General features: G+C 37.2%; 1 protein-coding gene and 1 non-coding gene across 5 annotated transcripts in view; one reads left to right on the top strand and one right to left on the bottom strand.

Annotated features, from left to right (window-relative positions):
* Positions 1–18,825, bottom strand: part of YES1 (YES proto-oncogene 1, Src family tyrosine kinase) — a 70,772-nt gene that overhangs the window by 48,479 nt on the left and 3,468 nt on the right. The gene's annotated exons all lie outside the window — the stretch shown is intronic.
* LOC123588678 lies at positions 8,763–8,866 on the top strand. Its single transcript, XR_006707979.1, has one exon. It is a non-coding gene; the product is annotated as a U6 spliceosomal RNA (small nuclear RNA).

Genomic DNA, 18,825 nt, shown 5'->3' with positions numbered 1-18,825 from the left:
AAAATAATGCATTTCTCTTAATTAGATGATAGTGACAGCCACAAAAACAACAGATGACACTTATTGAACAGTTACTGCATTATAGCCACTGTGCTTAATATTTAAAATGGCTTATCTCATTTAAGTCTCAAAATACCCTGAAAAACAACTGCAGTTATTTTCCTTACTGATAGATGTAGAACCCAAACAAGGTCATACAGCAAGTGAGGGAGTAAAATTCCAGAGCTCCAGTGGCTTACCAGTGTCAAACTGAACATATTTAAAGCCTCAAGCTGTACAAACATGTCTCTATAGTAGCCTCAGGTATTTATTAAAAATGGAAGATTCATGATCTCAGTCCAGGTTTAGTGAATTAGAATTTCTAGAGGTAGAATTTAGGAGTCTACATTTCAACAAGACATCCCAGGTGATGAGCAGCAACAGTGACATTTGAGAGCCACCACTTTTAAATATACTACTGACCCCTCATTCCTATGCTAGAAGCACACTATAACCAGGAAATATTGTGCCTTCTCCATCTCCTCTGTGTCTCTGTTCATATTATCAGCTCCCTCTGGAATGTCTGTTTTATTTATTCTTCAAAACATACTTAAATCCCACCTCCACCAAGCCTTCACTGAATGTGTGTTTCTCTTCTCTTGATCTGCCATTGAACTTTAAACCTCCAATACAAAATTTCTCTCAGGTCTATAGTAGTAGCACATTTAATTGATAAACAGGAGAGAGCAGTTTCCTTTTTATCTCCTAAAAAGCTTAATTAATTAACATGGTGCCTTGCCTGGAGTAGACATAATTTTTTCTTTTAAAGTTTGTTGAACTGAATTATAGATCCTTTCCCAATCAAAGCTTGGGACTTGACCCAAAAGATAAATACTAGTCAACAAAGTAATGTTTAAATCTGACTTCTTAAACGGAAGGGAGTGTAGATAAAAAGACTGTATATAAAATAAATAAAAATAAATTTAACCCATAGTAACTTAACATGTATCAGGCTAATTTACTAGTTACCTACATCTCCTTTAAGCTCTAAAGAGTTGATAATGCTTATGACTTCAAAAACTGCTCTAGCCTCACAATGTCAGTATAAAGTGGGTGACAAGAAAATAGCAGCTATATGAGAAAGGTAAAATGCATGGTGACCATTTCCAGACACTTCTGACATCATCATATCAGTTCAGGGTGGCAACAGCAATTGACAATATTAGTTTTCTGCATCACTTAACATTTAGCAATAGCCATTACTTCCATGAAGAAATACAGATATTTGAATACATTAAATTTAAAGGAAGAAAGTATTTGATACATATCAAGTTTTTATATAGTTGAGCTATATGGACCATATCTATATCATAAAATCATATGTATCTGCATGACATGTGTTATGAAAAACTTCATTCCATCCATATTTAATCTCCAAAAAATATGAATTTGCCTGCTTTTACTTTTTTAAGTAAAAAAATTAATGTGCAAACACTGTGAATCTGATGAAGCTGTTGCATTAAAAGGAGACAAAGATCAGGGTGCTTCGTGGCTCAGTCAGTTGAGAGTTGGACTTTGGCTCAGGTCGTGATCTTGTAGTTTGCAAATTTGAGCACCTTGATGGGCTCTGTGCTAACAACTCAGAGCCTGGAGCCTGTTTCAGATTCTGTGTCCTTTCCCACTCATGCTCTGTCTCTCTCTCTCTTTCGAAAATAAATAAAAACATTAAAAAAAAGAGACAAAGTTTTTAATCGAAGAAATTGGATGTTTTCGTTCTTTCTACCTTCATACTGTATAATATAAGCCTTTTACCCTGGGAATGATCACTTATTCTTAGTCTTGAGTTCCTTACTATGACTTAAGGATTAGAGCCAAAACCTTGCTACAGTATTCCTGCACCATTCCTTACTTCTGTGCTCTACTAATTCAATCCTGATATCACTTTTTAAAAAACATGTATATGATAATTATGTGTATATATAAACATTTTTTTAAAAGTCTTATTAAAAAACCACAGGAACACATTTGATGCTTAAGGTTTATTACATAGAGGAGTAGAAGTTTCCAACTAGAGCAACAAATATTCTATGGAAAATTGTATTCGAATTCAACAAGAATTCTACTTACTCCTGATACTATTTTGTGCTCTTATCAGAATCTTAACAGCAGTATTAGCAGCATTTCTTTGCTCAGAGCAAGTATGTACAAAAGTTTGCTGAACTGAATTGAATTACATCAACATTTGTCATATTATTTAGGCCCAAATTTTATATTTCTAGTTTGGGGAATAGATATTTAAAATTCCATACACATGAATACATTAGTTCTGACTGGAAACAATTTTCTGATGTTTTTATCATTTTATTGAGTATGGACAACAGAATATATGCTATAAAACCTGAAGAAATGGTAACACAAGAATGTTTTGTTTGGGGCACCTGGCTGGTTCAGTCACTACAGCATGTGACTCTTGTTCCCAGGATCCTGAGTTCCAGCCCCATGTTGAGTGTAGTTGACTTAAATAGAAAGAAGGGTGCCTCGGTGGCTCAGTTGGTTAAGCATCCAACTCTTGATTTCGGCTCAGGTCATGATCTCACTCACAGTCATAGGATCTAGCCCCTCATCAAGCTCTGAGGTCAGGCTCTCTCCACTGGGCATGCAGCCTGCTTAAGATCCTCTCTCCCTCTGCCCCTACCCTGGTCATAGGTTCCCTCTCAAGTTTTCCTAAATAAGATAAATACATAAAGTTTTTCATGATCCAATACTCTTGTGTCAAAGAGTAAACTAAGTTATAAAATAAAAAGAATAACAGCTTTCTACCACATCAGTGAGCTGCAGCAAAGGCTGTATTCAGAGCAAAATTCATAGATTTACACACCTATTACAGAACAGGAAATAAAAAAGGAAAAAACAAAAACCAAAAATACCCAAAAGAGGATTTTTATTTGTAAATCATACGATCATATATGGAAATCTTTTTTTCTTGCTGTTTCTAATTCATTACCTTTTCTTTTGATTTTCTATTATTTCACTATAATAAAAAAAATTCCAATATCGTTTACAAGTAAAAATCAGCAAAATAAATCACTAGATTTTTTAAAGTTTTATTTACTTACTTTTGAAAGAGAGAGAGCATGTACACAAGTGGAGGCGGGGGGGGGGGGTGCAGAGAGAGACAGAGAGACAGACAATCTCAAGCAGGGTCCACACTATCAGTGCAGAGCCCAATACAGGGCTCAAACCCACAAACCGTGAGATCTTGACCTGAGCCAAGTTGAACGCTTAAACCAACTGAGCCACTCAGGAGCCCCATAAATCATCAGCTTCAATCAAGCAAAAACATAGCATTAGGTTCAAGGGGAGTGCTAGAGCCATCAAGGATCTGAAAGACTAAAGGGTACTTTGTATAATGCCCACCTAATAAAGTTTTAACTGATGAAAACGATGACTATCTAGGCAAATAGAGATTGATAAAATTAGCTCAGTTAAAACATAGGAGACCTAGGGGCACCTGGATGGCTTAGTCGGTCAGGCGTCAGACTTCGGCTCAGGTCATAATCTCACAGTTTGAGGGTTTGAGCCCCACATGGACCTCTGTGCTGACAGCTCAGAGCCTGGAGCCTGCTTCTGATTCTGTGTTTCCCTCTCTCTCTGCCCCTTCCCTGCTCAGTCTCTGTCTCTCTGTCTCCATCTCTCTCTCGAAAAATAAATATTAAAATTTTTTTTTAGTTTAAAAAGATAGGAGACCTAAACAAATCAATAAGCATGAAAATACTTAAAACCTTTTCCAAAAATCAAATTACAAAAGCATGTATTTAAATTTTCTGACCCTTACATGAATAAATTAGTCCTATGCTCTTTAATCTCTTCAAAAGCATTCAGGAAAAGGCTTCCTGCTTATTTTTTGCTGATAGCCCAACGCTGACAGAGTTGATCCGGTGTCTCTACGGAGCCAAAAAGTTGGGGGAACAAGGACAAGATCTAGTGAAGAGGTTCTGAGTCAGGTAAATCTCTCCCCCCCCGCCCCCCCCCCCCCCCCGCCCCAAGAATCCTCTTTTGAACTGCTAGCAAATACTGGCATTACTTAGTCACCAGCTAATTAGTTTTCCTGGGGAAGTAACTGCACTGAAAATCCCTAACATTCTATAACCACCAAGGACCAGCAGCAGTGTCCTCTCCTCTCCCACTATATTTGATCACCAAGTATAGTTTTGTTCTTGTTTTTCAAATTTAGAGTGTAGGACAACTCCAAAAATGCAGTGCAAATAATAATGTATATTTTTCTACTTTCTAATCTTAAAATATATCTAATTTGTCTTTCAGTTTTTCTAACTTTTGATATAAAGATTCATCAAAGAGAGAAGTTCTGGCCATTTGTCTTTTAGACATTTCAATTTTCTTGGTTTTAGTATTGTTTCAACAGACATTCTGAGTTATCAAAATACCTCCTTCCCAACCACTCCTAACAGAGTAATAGGTGCCAGAAGAATGCTAGGGCCAAGGAGCTCTAGCACAGAACTCCTGAAGACCCTCAGAATTTCCTAACTGGTAAGAGCAATAAAGGAGAAAGGAACACCTTTTGTTATTCATTAGAGGCCCCTTTCAACCACACCTGAGTTTACAGTAATGTAGTGATTTTTGGAAAGCCCCTGAGGGTAGAGGGGCCAACCATGAGTGGACTTTCAAGCCCACCACACACTCCCACCTAAGGGAAGGGAAAAGAAGCTGGACGTTGAGCTAATAACCAAAGGTCAGTGATTTAACCATTTATGCCTATGCAAATAAGGCTCCATAAAAATCCTAACTGAAAGGGTTTAGGGGCGCCTGGGTGGCTCAGTTGGTTAAGTCTGACTTCAGCTCAGGTCATGAACTTGTGGTTCATGAGTTCAAGCCCTGTGTCAGATCCTGTGCTGACAACTCAGAGCCTGGAGCCTGCTTTAGATTCTGTGTCTCCCTCTCTCTCTGCCCCTCCCCCGCTTGCACTTTGTCTGTCTCTCAAAAAATAAACAGTTAAAAAAAAAAAAAAAGAAAGAAAGAAAGAAAGCTTCAGAGACCTTCCAGGTTGGTGAACATGGGTAGAGGTGCCAGGAGGGTGGCTTACCTGGAAGTCCATGCCCTTTTCCACACACTTTGCCTTATGTACCTCTTCCACCTGGCGGATCCCTGAGTTGTACTCTTTTATAATAAACCATTAATCTAGCAAGTGAACTATTTTCCTAAATTTTATTAGCCATTCTAGCAAATTATCAAACTGAGGGGGAAGTTACCAGAACTTCCAAAACTGTCCCAGTTGGACAGAAACTGTGGGTAACGTGAGGGTCTACTATTTGCAACTGGCACCTGAGGTTAAGACTGGGAGAACAGTCTTAAAAAACTTAGCCCTTAATCTTTAGGACCTAAAGCTAACTCCAGGTAAACAGTGTGAGAATTGAACTGAAGAACGCTCAGCTGGTGTTGAAAACTTAACTAGTGTGGGAAAATCCCCACACATCTGTTGACCAGAGTATTCTCAGGGTACTATACAGAGGAAACAGAGTTTTCCTTTAGCGCTTTTTTTTTTCTTTTTCTTTTCATTACTATACTGGATAGCACTTATAACCACTGTTTATGCTTCTCTACTAAAAAAAAAAAGATGCAGTTTATTCTCAGAATGTAAGAATAGTTTTTTACTAGCATGTCTATTCATACCATTAATTAATTGTATTAAAAAATGTGTGGGGCGCCTGGGTGGCTCAGTTGGTTAAGCGTCCGACTTCGGCTCAGGTCATGATCTCGTGGCCTGTGGGTTCGAGCCCCGCGTCGGGCTCTGTGCTGACAGCTCAGAGCCTGGAGCGTGTTTCAGATTCTGTGTCTCCCTCTTTCTCTGACCCTCCCCTGTTCATGCTCTCTCTCTCTGTCTCAAAAATAAATAAAACGTTAAAAAAAATTATTAAAAAAAAAAATGTGAAGAGGCGCGCCTGGGTGGCTCAGTCGGTTAAGTGTCCGACTTCAGCTCAGGTCATGATCTCACAGTCTGTGAGTTCGAGCCCCATGTCAGGCTCTGTGCTGACAGCTCGGAGCCTGGAGCCTGCTTCAGATTCTGTCTCCATCTCTCTCTGCCCCTCCCCTGCTCGCGCTCTGTCTCTCTCTCTCTCTCTCAAATATAAAAAATAAAACATTTAAAAAATAAAAAAAAAAAAGGAGTCGATGCTCCTTGGATAACTGGCTACAGCAAGGTAAGTACAAGATGAACCTAGGACATCTCACACTAAAAAAATAAAGTAGTACTCAAAAAATCATGGGAATATATAAAAAGTACATAGGAGCCATCTTGAAGATCTTGCTGGCCAAAAATAGAATAAATTTGAACAAAATAAATAAGGATACTAATAACCTTTTGACTAAAAAAATATACAAATCATTCTAATAATAAACGAATGAGGAAGGAAAGGTTTTCTCTTTCAGAATCTCAACTAACACACGTAGAAGGAATTATAGAATTAGGAAAGTTATTTTGCAACCAACGCTGCAGTAATCAATTCAGGCAAAACTCACTGATGATTGAGCTAAAACTATTTCCCCACATATTATTTATTAATTTTTTAAACATTTTTTAATGTTTACAGTACTGTTGTACTTTATTTGAGCTTGGGAATTCTTTATTTTTTATTTTTTTAATGTTTATTCATTTTTGAGAGACAGAGACAGCATGAGCAGGGAAGAGGCAGAGAGAGGGAGACACAGAATCTGAAGCAGGCTCCAGGCTCTGAGCTGTCAGCATAGAGCCCGACACAGGGCTTGAACTCACAATCTGTGAGATCATGACCTGAGCCGAAGTCGGATGCTCAACTGACTGAGCCACCCAGGCGCCCCCATTACTTATTAATTTAAAAGAGAAAAATGCTAACTTCATGGTGAAGAAGCCTAACAGATATCACCTACCTAAGTGGTTAATACTGCCAATACTGGGGCAGACTAACATAGAGTGCTTCTTGATGGGCTATACTAGGAAGGCCACAATCCCTTTTATATAGCATTCCTGCCCTAAATTCATAATCTGAATCTAATCATGAGAAACATCTGACAAATCCTAAGGTACACTGTACAAAACATGTAGCCTGACTTTTCAAAAATACAAACATCTGAAAGACAAGGCTGAAGAACTGTGCAAATCAAAGAAGACTAAAAGATAGGACAACTAAATGCCGGGGATTAGATTCTGGATTTTTGTTATAAGGAAATTATGAGGACAACTAGGAAACTATCCATTATGGACTACTGTGTTTAGTTTCTTAGGGCTGCTGTAAAAAAATATCTATGTCTATATCTATGTCTATATCTATATCTATATCTATATCTATACATCAAGGGACTAGCAGGGCCATGTTCCCTTTGAAACTCTGGACAGAATCTTTTCTTGCCTCCTCCTAGCTTCTGATTATTGCTGGCAATTCTTGAGGTTCCTTGACTTGTGGCTGGACCATTCCAACCTCTGCTTCTGTTGTCACATAGCATTTTCCTCTTCTTGTAAGGACACTGGTCATATTGGATTAGGGCCCATCCTAATTTGGTATGAATTCATTTTAACTTGATTATATCTACAACTACCCTATTTCCAGATAAGGTCACATTCACAGGTACTGGGGGTTAGGACTTAAAACTATCTTTTGGGAGAACACAACTCAACCTACAACTGTGTGTTAGATAACTGTTTAATAGTGATGTTAAAGTTTCTGAATTTAATAATTGTACTGTGGTTATATAAGAAAATGTACCTGTTTTTAGAAAATACACACTGAAGTACTTAAGGGTAAATAAGACATGATCTTTCCAACTAACTTTCAAATAGGGGAGTAGGGAGAGTGGGAATACCCACAGGCATATACACAGAGTGGGAATAATAAAATCAAACATAACAAAAGGTTAACAATTGGTAAATCTGGGTGAGGGAGACCTAGATGTTCTTTGTACTGTTCTAGCAACTCTTCTGTAACTTTGAAATTATTTCCCAATAACAAGGTGTTTTGGGTTTTTTAATGTTTATTTATTTTTGAGAGAGAGACAGAGCATGAGCAGGGGAGTGGCTGAGAGAGAGGGAAACAATCTGAAGCAGGCTCCAGGCTCTGAGCTGTCAGCACAGAGGCTGATGCAGGGCTCGAACTCATGGACTGGGAGATCATGACCTGAGACGAAGTCAGATGCTGAACCAACTGAGCCACCCAGATGCCCCAACAAGGTTTTTTTTCAAACCACACACAAAATAACATCTACAAGTAAGTTTATCGAAAAGCATTTTGAGTCTATATTACAAAAATAAAACTCCTGGACTATAAAGAACCTCATTAAGTGGAAACCTATAACTTTTTTTTTTTTTTTTTAAGTAGGCTCCATGCCCAGCATGGAGCCCAATATGGAGCTCAATACAGGGCTTGAATCCACCACCCTGAGATTAAGACCTAAGATGAAATCAAGAGTGAGACACTTAAGCCACCCAGACACCCCAGAATCATATAACTTTTTAGATGGTAAGAGTCATTATTAAAAGATGTCCATTCTTCCTAAATAAACCTAAATCATTAACATTATCTAAATCAAAATCACAGTGAAGCTCATAAGGACAAGTATATGCATAAAACTAGCTGAGAAACTTTTGGAATTACTAGTAAATTCCAACCTCATGGTTAACAGCACAGGCTATGGAGTTAGAGAGCTGATTACAGTCCTAGCTTGTATGTGAATAAATGTAATTTCTCACAGCCTACATCTTCATCAGTAAAAATACAGATATTAAGAATACTAACTCAGTGTTCACTTTGGCAGCACATATACTAAGATTGGAAAGATACAAAGATTAGCAAAGCCCCCAGATAAGGATGAAATACAAATTTGTGAAGTATTCCATATTTAACAAAAAGAAAGAAAATTATTTCATTAAATAAAATGGCTACATGTCAGAATATTTAAGCCAGATTTTCAAAAGAAAAATAGAGTTTTGTGAGAAATGAATTAGTTAAAATATGATAAAATATTTATCATTTTGACTGGAACACAGGCAATACTCAACTGAACGAATACTGAACTAGCTGCTGTTCTTGCTGTTGTTATCATGGTCCTCATCATCAAGCTATGTGGTACTAGCATAGCAATAAACAAGCAAATATCTGGAAAAGAAGGAAAGCTCAGAAACAGGCCTTTGAATAAATGAATTTGTGAATGCTCTAAAGGTAGCATTCTGAATCCATGGCAAAAGGATAGATTTAATAAAAAGCACTGGTGAGCTACATCCTGAGGGGGAAAAAAAAAAAGAGGGAGAGAATTGGATTCTTATCTCACAACATATATAAATTGCAGAGTTCCAGAGTAAAGAGTTAAAATACTTGCAATTAGGACAAGACAAAAACCTACAGACAGAATTTTTTAAATGATCATCAGCTGTGGAAAGCATCCTTAAAACACAAAATCCAGAAGTTATAAAAAGGAAGTTATTTTTAATACTTTAAGGTATCTTCATCCACACACACAACTAACAAAAATAAAACAAGGTTTGCAGATACTGTGAGATAAACAAACATACTTATATATTCCAGTTCAATCTGCCTTAACAACAGCAACAACAAATCTGGAAATACGTAACAGGAGCTTTGAACCCGTTACTATCCCTGGCTCTGAATATCATCAAAAAGATAAACAGCAATGCCAATTATGCCATTAGAAGACTTAATTACCAAAAAAAAAAAAAAAAAAAAAAAGAAAGAAAGAGAGAGAGAGAGAGAGAGAGAGAGAAAAGAAAAAGAGACTTAATTACAGAAAAGGGAACATAAAACAGACCCAAAAAAAGGCAGTAGAAAAGGAATCACTGACCTTTACTGCTAGAAAGTAAGCTCATCAGGTCCACCCACTCACCCACAGTAAAGTACCACTAACAGATGACCTAGATACATTTATTTACCCAAACTCAAAGATGGTTCAACAATTCAATAAAGCACTTCTTCTTTATAAGGTTACAATTACTTATAAATGGTAACGTTAATAAACTGTTACAGAATTTTAAACAGGCATCAAAAGCAACTTTCAGTGTCTGCATTTATGAAAATTCACCTTATTTAAGGCATCATTTAGTCAATTTTCTTTTTTTTCTTTTTCAAGATGTCTCCCTGTCTCTGTGATTTCTCTATTAACTGGGGCCCCGATAATATCAGAAATGTCTTTCAGAACCTTCAGACAGAATTCTCCTGGACCTAGAAACTTGAAATCAACTGAAGCTAGATGCCCTCTTACCATCTATTATCTACTTACTTTCTTACTCTCTTTTCTAGCTTTGCTAACTTAAGGAGCATCTTCTTGTTACAGAATTCAGGAGATAAAAAGAAGACATGCTAGATGTTTCCTGTTATCTATTATTTCAACTTTCCTGGATCTGTGGCTTCCCTTTTAACTTCTAGCTTTGAATTTATTTCTAAGAATCATCTATGTTGTCATTAGTTTTCTTTCTACTAGGCATCAATCATTCTAAAAATCCTATTCATCCTCTAACAATATCCTAAGAGGTTCTTGACCCCCTCTTCTACTTGAGTTCTATTATGAGTTCCTCCTTCTGATCTGAGGGGGAGGGGCACAGAGAGGGAGAGAAAGAGTCTCAAGAAAGCTCCGCAAGGTAGCTCCAGTGAGGAGCCTGATGCAGGGCTCAAACTCAGTTCATAACCAGAGCCAAAGTCGGATAGTTAACTGACTGAGCCACCCAGGTGCTCAAGTTCTAGTCATTAAAAACAAACAAACAAACAAACAAACAAACAAACAAGACTCAGTAGAGAGTGGCTATGGGGATGGGGAGTAACAAGGTGAGATGGGGGGGAGGGCTTTAGCTCCATCATCATTCCCACCTGCCACTATCCCCACCAAATTCTCTGATATGGCTAATTACTATCTTTTCTCAATCACTAAAAGGACTCCATAAATGCAGACACAATCCACAATTCTCCTGTGACCCCCACCCACACCCCAAATCAGAGTGCTTCCCAAGCTTTTCATATAAAAAGCTTAGGGCATTTTTAGACTTTTCATTCCTTTAGGTGGTATACTGTCCATCAGAATCTGAAATCATAGACTCTTACTGGTTGTCAAATATGTTTCCTAAAGTCTAGGGCATACATCTTAAAGTCCAGAATTACTTTCCCTGTTACTTTTAATATAAACCCAAGACAACATGGTCCCTATACCTCTAAAAATTTTTTCTGTAATTTGCATATCACTTTTTTCTATTGGTCCTAATTAAGTTCAAATATCTTTATATCTTCCTTTACCACCTAAAACATGAAATTACATTTTTCCAGATGCTCTGCTTATAAAAAACAAGCTTCCAGAGGTGCTGGGATATTTGACTTTTTCCATCATAACCAGTTTGTATCTGTACTAATATTGTTGCCTTAAATTAAGAAGATACCATCTTGGGGCACCTAGCTGGCTGGCTCAGCCAGTAGACATGCAACTCTTGATCTTGGGGTCATGAGGGTGCTGGGCATAGAGCTAACTTAAAAACAAACAAAAAAAGATCATCTTTGTCCACACCTTTCAAATATTCTAACCATGTTTCTATAACCAAATAGTGTATTTCCATACAGATATGTAATCTTTTTAACTAATAGGTTACTTTCTCTCCCCTGCTGTGGCAGAGACAACTACCTTCCACCAAAAATTCCTTTTCCCCTTCTAAGGTTGTCAATAGAAGGTAGCCCTGCCAAGGACTATTTTTCTTAGCTCTACTTACAACCAGATACATGCATATGACTCATTTACATCAACATAATGTAGGAGGAACTGATGTGGCAGAGTTTTTAAGAAGAATGGTTGTTAGAGATTTAAGATATTTAAAAAAGGAATCCCTTTATTGTATGTATTTTTCTTACTGGTCTTTAACATTTACCACTCACTGCCAAATCATACTTGCTTCTCCATCGGACTCCAGTACAATGTTTATCTGAATTCATCCAGAGCACCGATGCCACTAGCTTTAGGCCTGCCACTCCAAGGAGTCCGAAGTAAGAAGCATCTGCGGTTACTGTATGAGTTTCCAGTGAGAAGCTATTTGTTGACATTTCTTTTTCCCATGCCCATAGTAAACAAACATTGTTGGCAGACTGTTACACTGTCATACATTTTAAAACATTTAATAAGTGCCTACTAAGGTTCCAGATGCTTGGGATAATCTCTGTACCAAAACAAAGATTCCTTCCTACCTCCATGGAGCTTATAGTCTAGTGGCAGCCACTCACTCCCATCACTTAGTCTTGGCACTACAGTTTAAAACCTATCTGCCAACACACTTATGTAGACTTAATAAACACGGGCAATGATAGAACTGTTGAAGTGATGTGTGAAGGAGTTGTACTGTAGATATTCTATGTGGGATAATAATGCTACAAAATCAAGCCAGCATTCCTATTAGAAAACAATGCTCCAGCTTATTAAAGAGGACAAAGGGTACATTCTTACATACAACTGAAGAAATAAAAGGAAGCCAAAGAAAAAAAGGCTTCTAAGGTGGTTAAGGAAATCTGTCAATAGAATCTGACACTGTGGTAAATAAGTAGCAAACAGAATTTCCATTTGGAGTGTTAGATGAGACTTTTGATCCAGAGGTAAAGAATTCATATAACAGGGGCGGGCGCCTGGGTGGCGCAGTCGGTTAAGCATCCGACTTCAGCCAGGTCACGATCTCGCGGTCCGCGAGTTCGAGCCCCACATCAGGCTCTGGGCTGATGGCTCAGAGCCTAGAGCCTGTTTCCGATTCTGTGTCTCCCTCTCTCTCTGCCCCTCCCCCGTTCATGCTCTGTCTCTCTGTCCCAAAAATAAATAAACGTTGAAAGAATTCATATAACAATAACATATCTAGGAACAAGCCAGCATGGAAGAATCCCAGTGTTTCCTTCAGTAGGAAGTGAAGCTTTGAATGGTTGTTGAGTCTGTACCAAGGTGTAGAAAACTGCCATCTTATTGACAGGGAAAATTAGAAAGTGTACTCTCTTTCTGCAGAATATCTGAAATGTGATGGAGAACCATTCAGATAATGCAGACCTTCCATCTAAGAATGGAAGCACAATAGAAGTTTGAGCCAGTTTTGAGTCAGAACTCATATTTGAGCATAAACTTAGGGGAGGAGGAGAGACAAGGAAAGAGAAACTGACTATATACACATATACTCCATATACCCCTTATAAACCCAAACTTACAAAAGGAAAGCATTTGCTACACTTTAGTGTAATACCCATCTTTTGCTGGCTTTGTTCTTTTGATGAATTAAATTTAGATTAAAAAAAAAAAAGAAGCTTCACTGGAAAAACATCCAAACACTGTCTCTTTGTTAATCTGGGTTGAACATCTTGTTATAAAAAGATAAAGAATGCTTTGGGATTAGTGTATCAGTTTTCCATTACAAAGCCAAACCTACAAAAGGAAAGCACTTGCTATAGTTTAGTGTATTAGCCCTTTTTTTCCAGCTCATATAATATCTGACCTTGATTCCTATTATGAAATATGTACCACAAAGCTACTTCAATTGAAAAGTATACATGATTGAAAATTCTCAGCCCCAATACAAATGTACAGTTTAAGGGAGAAGGAAAAAGATAAATTCCCCTTTCTTCCATAATTGCTCTTTATACCTAAGGAAGCTGTCTTATAGGAAACAGGCTTATTGTCAGATAAATTCAGTTCTAGTCACCACTAGTCCTGTGACCTCAGCCAATCACATATACTTTCTGATCCTCAGTTTCTTCACATGTAATAAATACCCACCTAATCCACAATGTTTGTGTATTTTGAAAAGGCATTTCAAATATTTAACTGTGACAATGCATATGAACTACATATGTAGAATAGCATCTGCCATAATACAGGCTTTCTTCCTTCCTTACACATTGCCTATGAGGAGTAAATGGGTGGGAAACAGAAAAAAGGGCAAAAAAGAGGAAATTATAAACTTCCACATTACATCCACTCCTCGTTTTCCCAACCCTTTTCTAGTTTCCACATTTTTGTTTCTCATCTCCAATCTTTTGAAACCTTCCCATTCTTCACACTGTCCTATAAGGATAGACTAGGCAGGCTTAGAGTGCCTAGAGCAAGCAGGTGGGAGAAAGTACGGACATTCCTGTACTTAAATTCAGCTTAAGAGCAAGGCTTCACTGGAAGGGTCTTGGCATCCCAATTCGAAACTCGTAACAGTGATTTTTAAATGGTGAAGGGCTGGGAAGGTGTGGAGGGAGGGTAACTCACAAGACAATGAGTTCATTCCCTGTATAATCAGAACATTCAGTAAGCCAAGTATTTCATATGTTCAAAGAGTTCAGATTTAAGAAAACAAACAAAACCTGAAAATCAATCAGAATACATTTACCAATGAAACACTATTATATCTGTTAAATGTTTATACACTCTTAATGGTCTGCCTAGAAATCTAACCAAAAAGGCTAACCTTCCAAGAAAGAACGTTTCCTGAGAAAAGATTTTGATTTTCAAAGACCTAACTGACAAACTTTGGGAACAATCTACTTATAATTTTGGTGGCTTCCCTCCCCCTTTTTATAAGATCTTTGTTGCAAACCTTAAAAAGCTAACCATTTCCTAACACCCATGCTTATTTTATTCTAACTAGTAACTAAACATGTTAAAGGAAAACATCCAGAACAATTACTCTATGTTTTTGTCAATTAAAAAAAAATAAATGTTTTAATGTTAGTGGTCATGATCATAGTGATCTGTTAACAGACATCACATCTATGTGCTTCAATGAATAAAAGTTCTTATCTTTCTAATTTTACTGCAAAATAAGTCGGAAGTGTTGCTTAAAGGACTTATTTTCAAACCTGACTTCTTACAGTAAAACTTCTATATAAATGTTGTGGAACCTGCCTCTGTCACACATATCTGTAATAAACTGTCTACAAAATCAAATCAAGTCTTCTGGCCTAGAGAATTAAATCAGTTTACTTGAAGCTAAAAGTATCCATTGCATATGGATCCATTAAAGTTTCAGATGTATCACACACTAATATTATCAAAAACCAGAGAAGTGTTAAACTGGATTATCACATTAAAAAGAACTACCAATCTACAAAATTTACAACAGTCTCATAATCATAGCCAGTCCCATCCAACTGTGAATTCCTAAAAGGCAGTAGTCACACTGCAATCATTTCTATACCACCAAAACCAGCACAGTATTTGTTATACCACAGGTTTAATAAATGGCCACTTGATGAGACAATGCTACATTTCCTAGAGAAAAGTCCAGTGCCAAGTCTATGGGTCAGTTTTTTACTATAACCTTTATTTACCTGCTATCTAATTTTACTTCAAATTCTAGATTCTGAAACATTTCCTTAAAATGTTATCAATAGGAAAACTTCAACTCTAACAGAGCCACACATTTACATAAGGCTGAAAGAATATTAGAAACCATCTGGCCACTGTCTCTTATTTCAGATGGTGAAACTGAGGTGCAAGGAATTTACTGAACTGACCAAGGTCAAATAGCTCTTTATTATCAAAAGTAGCATTAAAATCCAAATGGCTTTCTACCTTTTAGTCCTTTCCTTACTACACCATGTTGCCTTCTTTGCTCCTTTTCATATACCTGACAGTTATTATTTATTTTCATGTTTATTTATTTATTTATTGAGAGAAACAGAGAACATGCATGCGCAAGCAGGGGAGAGGCAGAGAAGGAGAGAGAATCTCAAGCAGGCTATACATGGTCAGCACAGGGCCCGATGTGGGGCTCAAGCTCACGAACTGTGAGATCATGGCCTGAGCCGAAATCAAGAGTTGGACACTTATCCAACTGAACCACACAGGAGCCCCATGACAGTTTTTATTTTTAAAATGCCCTTATCTGTAAAATACTAATTGCCTGAGAACAAACGTAAGAAATAAATAAACTTGGCACAGGACAACTGTTAAGTATTAAATTATGTAGCAAAAGACACCAACTTTCTCCACTCCCATTTCTACTTAATGCTAAGAAACTGTAAACTATATTAAAAAATCAGAGAAGTGACTAGCCTCTATAATTAAAGAAAATCTAGAGTTTAATACTGGTAGGAACATAGACTGAAACCACAACAATCTTTAAGTGTTAGTGGTCAGTCCTTTCCTCTCAGTACTTCCTGTCTTCGCCCACACCCCCAATAGCAGCAGACAAATCCTATAAACTGCATTCTTTCACATGCATTACATCAAGAAAATCAGGAGATTTTTCTTTTTGTCCTTGGAAGATATGTACGTAAATGATTATAATATTGTCTCTAGTAACATGATACGACGTCAAATGCATTTTAGAAAAATCTAGGTTTTTCTTTTCTTTTTGGTGGATAGCTTGGGCTTTCTATACTCATTAATACAGTAAAAAACATTTCTTTAAAATAAACCATATTAAAGACCCTCTTAACTTCAACTACAGAGAGTCTCCAGTTTATCAGAAATATCAAATTGACCTTTAAATTCACCTTTCAAAGTACTGATAAACTGTGTTATAAAATCATTTTCTAAAACAAAACTTTGAGTGAAAAAATGTAAAGCATTTGTTTTAATATTAGCATATGAAAAAACACTAAGTTTTATAAAATTTTAGTAGAGGCAGATCTTAAAAATGTGTGTAAAGCCATAAATATACACAGAACCACATCTCTGCATACAATTCAAAATTTATTAAGCATTTATCCTACTAGAAACTGTTCTCAAAGATTCATATAAACCAGTTCCTTGCCATTGTGAGCATGAGGTCATATATATCATAGTCATGGAAAGAAGTAATTATAATGTAAGGAGAATGTGCTTTCATATTGGAGTTTTGTGGGAGCACAAAGACAGGAGCCAATACACTAGTGTTTTGCTAAGTACATGCCACAACGACAATGTGTACTTGTTCACTTTCAAGAGTACAGTCTTCGGTTAACTCTTCCTTCCTTCTGGTGATACAATTTTGAGTGCTGATTCTCCCAATGCTCCCTATTACCCATCCCAAATTAGCTAACCCCCAACCACCAAGTTCCAAAGCCAGAATTAGAATTAGCAAAAGAAATTGTCTCTGTAATTTTTCTGACAGTCATGGTAAAAGAGAGGACAAGATGCTGCTGCTCTCTGCTTAGCATGTTTATAAAATGAGCAACATTTCAGAAGCAGCAAAATTTGCCTATGGCATCTTCCAGTCTGGGGCTTGCCATATATAGCTGATAACATATCTGCGTTTGTTGATGTCCACCTTTTTATACCCCAGGAATAAGGAAAGAACAACAGAATAAAGAAGCTAGGGTCTTGCAAAATTCAGCCGGACACAGGGGATATACCACGTGCAACTAGTTGTAGAAATAATCCTTCTTGAAGGTCTTCCACTTCCTGGGAGAAAGCAGGATGTCCAAAGAACGTGCATAGAAACTCTCCTGCCAACACCCAAACAGTAATAGCAGCAGCACTTCTAACTGACACGGTTTAAAGTAGCATGGAGTATATGTTACAAACTCCAGGGAACCTGCAGTCACATATATACACTCAAACAAGGGAAACTGAGGAGCACTGCTATCCTGGGCACTAAGGCTTGTAATTCAATCCATCAGTATTATCCTGTACTTTGAAATTACAGGATTCTCTCTTTCCTGGAGCGAGCTTCAAGATTTTAAAGAGTAACATCAGGTGAACTCAATCCAGACCAGGATATGTTGCCATCAAGTCTGCTAGTTCCAAGACAACAGTAGTGCTGCCGCAGCCAACGATTCCTTGGCAAAGAGACATGTTAAAATGATACTGGCAGCAGCACCGGCTCTTCTTTTTCACCCTCTGCTGTTACTATAGCTCCTTTTGCTAAATCTGCCTCTGAGTTTAGACAGGAGCTGGATGGTTCATAATCACCCAGCAGCTGCAGCTGAGCAATACTCAGCCTAATTGTGGCGCTGGAGCAGCTGAGAGGAAGAAAAGCGGTAATACATACCCTACCATAGCCACACACAAACTGCTGTACACACTACCAATAAGCTACCAAGATACTTTAATAGGAGCAGGTTATTTCCTTTAAAGAAAAGCTGTTGTACTTCCCTGAAGAACTCTGGATTTGTATTAGAGATCTGTTTAAATGTGTGTGAACTGAAGGTGACCTAAGCCATGTAGAGCTCTGAACAATGGAAGATCTTAACTAAAACTTCCTGTAAATATTCATATAACAAAGCCAGTGCCACAAACATCACCTTTACAGCATGACTGAAAGTTCCTGTGATATATGAAACTGATGCAGATGTGATCTCTTCTTTAATTCTACATTATAACAATGCAAACCACAAAGCAACAAAATCAACAACTAAAACAGCAAGCCATTACATAAAGCAAGTAGCATAATATAATCATTCTGAGCATTTCTGAAACTCCAACACCATACTGTCACTTGCTTTCTTGCAAAACATACTCTTCTGAAAAAAAAAGGAAAAAAAAAAACATACTCTTCTGTTAGGTGCCATATGGCACATCTTCATAAAGCTTAAGTAAACGAAAACTTAGTTTATGCTGAGAATTTCATGACATCCTTAAGAATATCAAAACTAAGGGATAAATTGCTGATCTAAGGAATTACTATTACAGAAAACAGAAAATGATTAAAAGTCAAGACATTACTTTGATGTGACAGTTTTGTCATTTACAAAACTTTACGACAAATAAGTTACATTATATATTTGATAACAATAGTATCCATTAGTTTAATAAACATGTAAGTACCTACTGTTCACCACGTATATAAGCTAAAGAGGATTTAAAATCAGTAAAATCTGGTTTCTTCCCTCAAAATATTAACATAATTAATAGTTATTTATGTCAAGTAGTTACATA

Source organism: Leopardus geoffroyi, chromosome D3 (genome assembly GCF_018350155.1).
Source record: "Leopardus geoffroyi isolate Oge1 chromosome D3, O.geoffroyi_Oge1_pat1.0, whole genome shotgun sequence".
NCBI classification, from domain to species: domain Eukaryota; kingdom Metazoa; phylum Chordata; class Mammalia; order Carnivora; family Felidae; genus Leopardus; species Leopardus geoffroyi.
The sequence above is the reverse complement of the archived record's forward strand: the minus strand, read 5'-3'. Positions and strand labels throughout refer to the sequence as shown.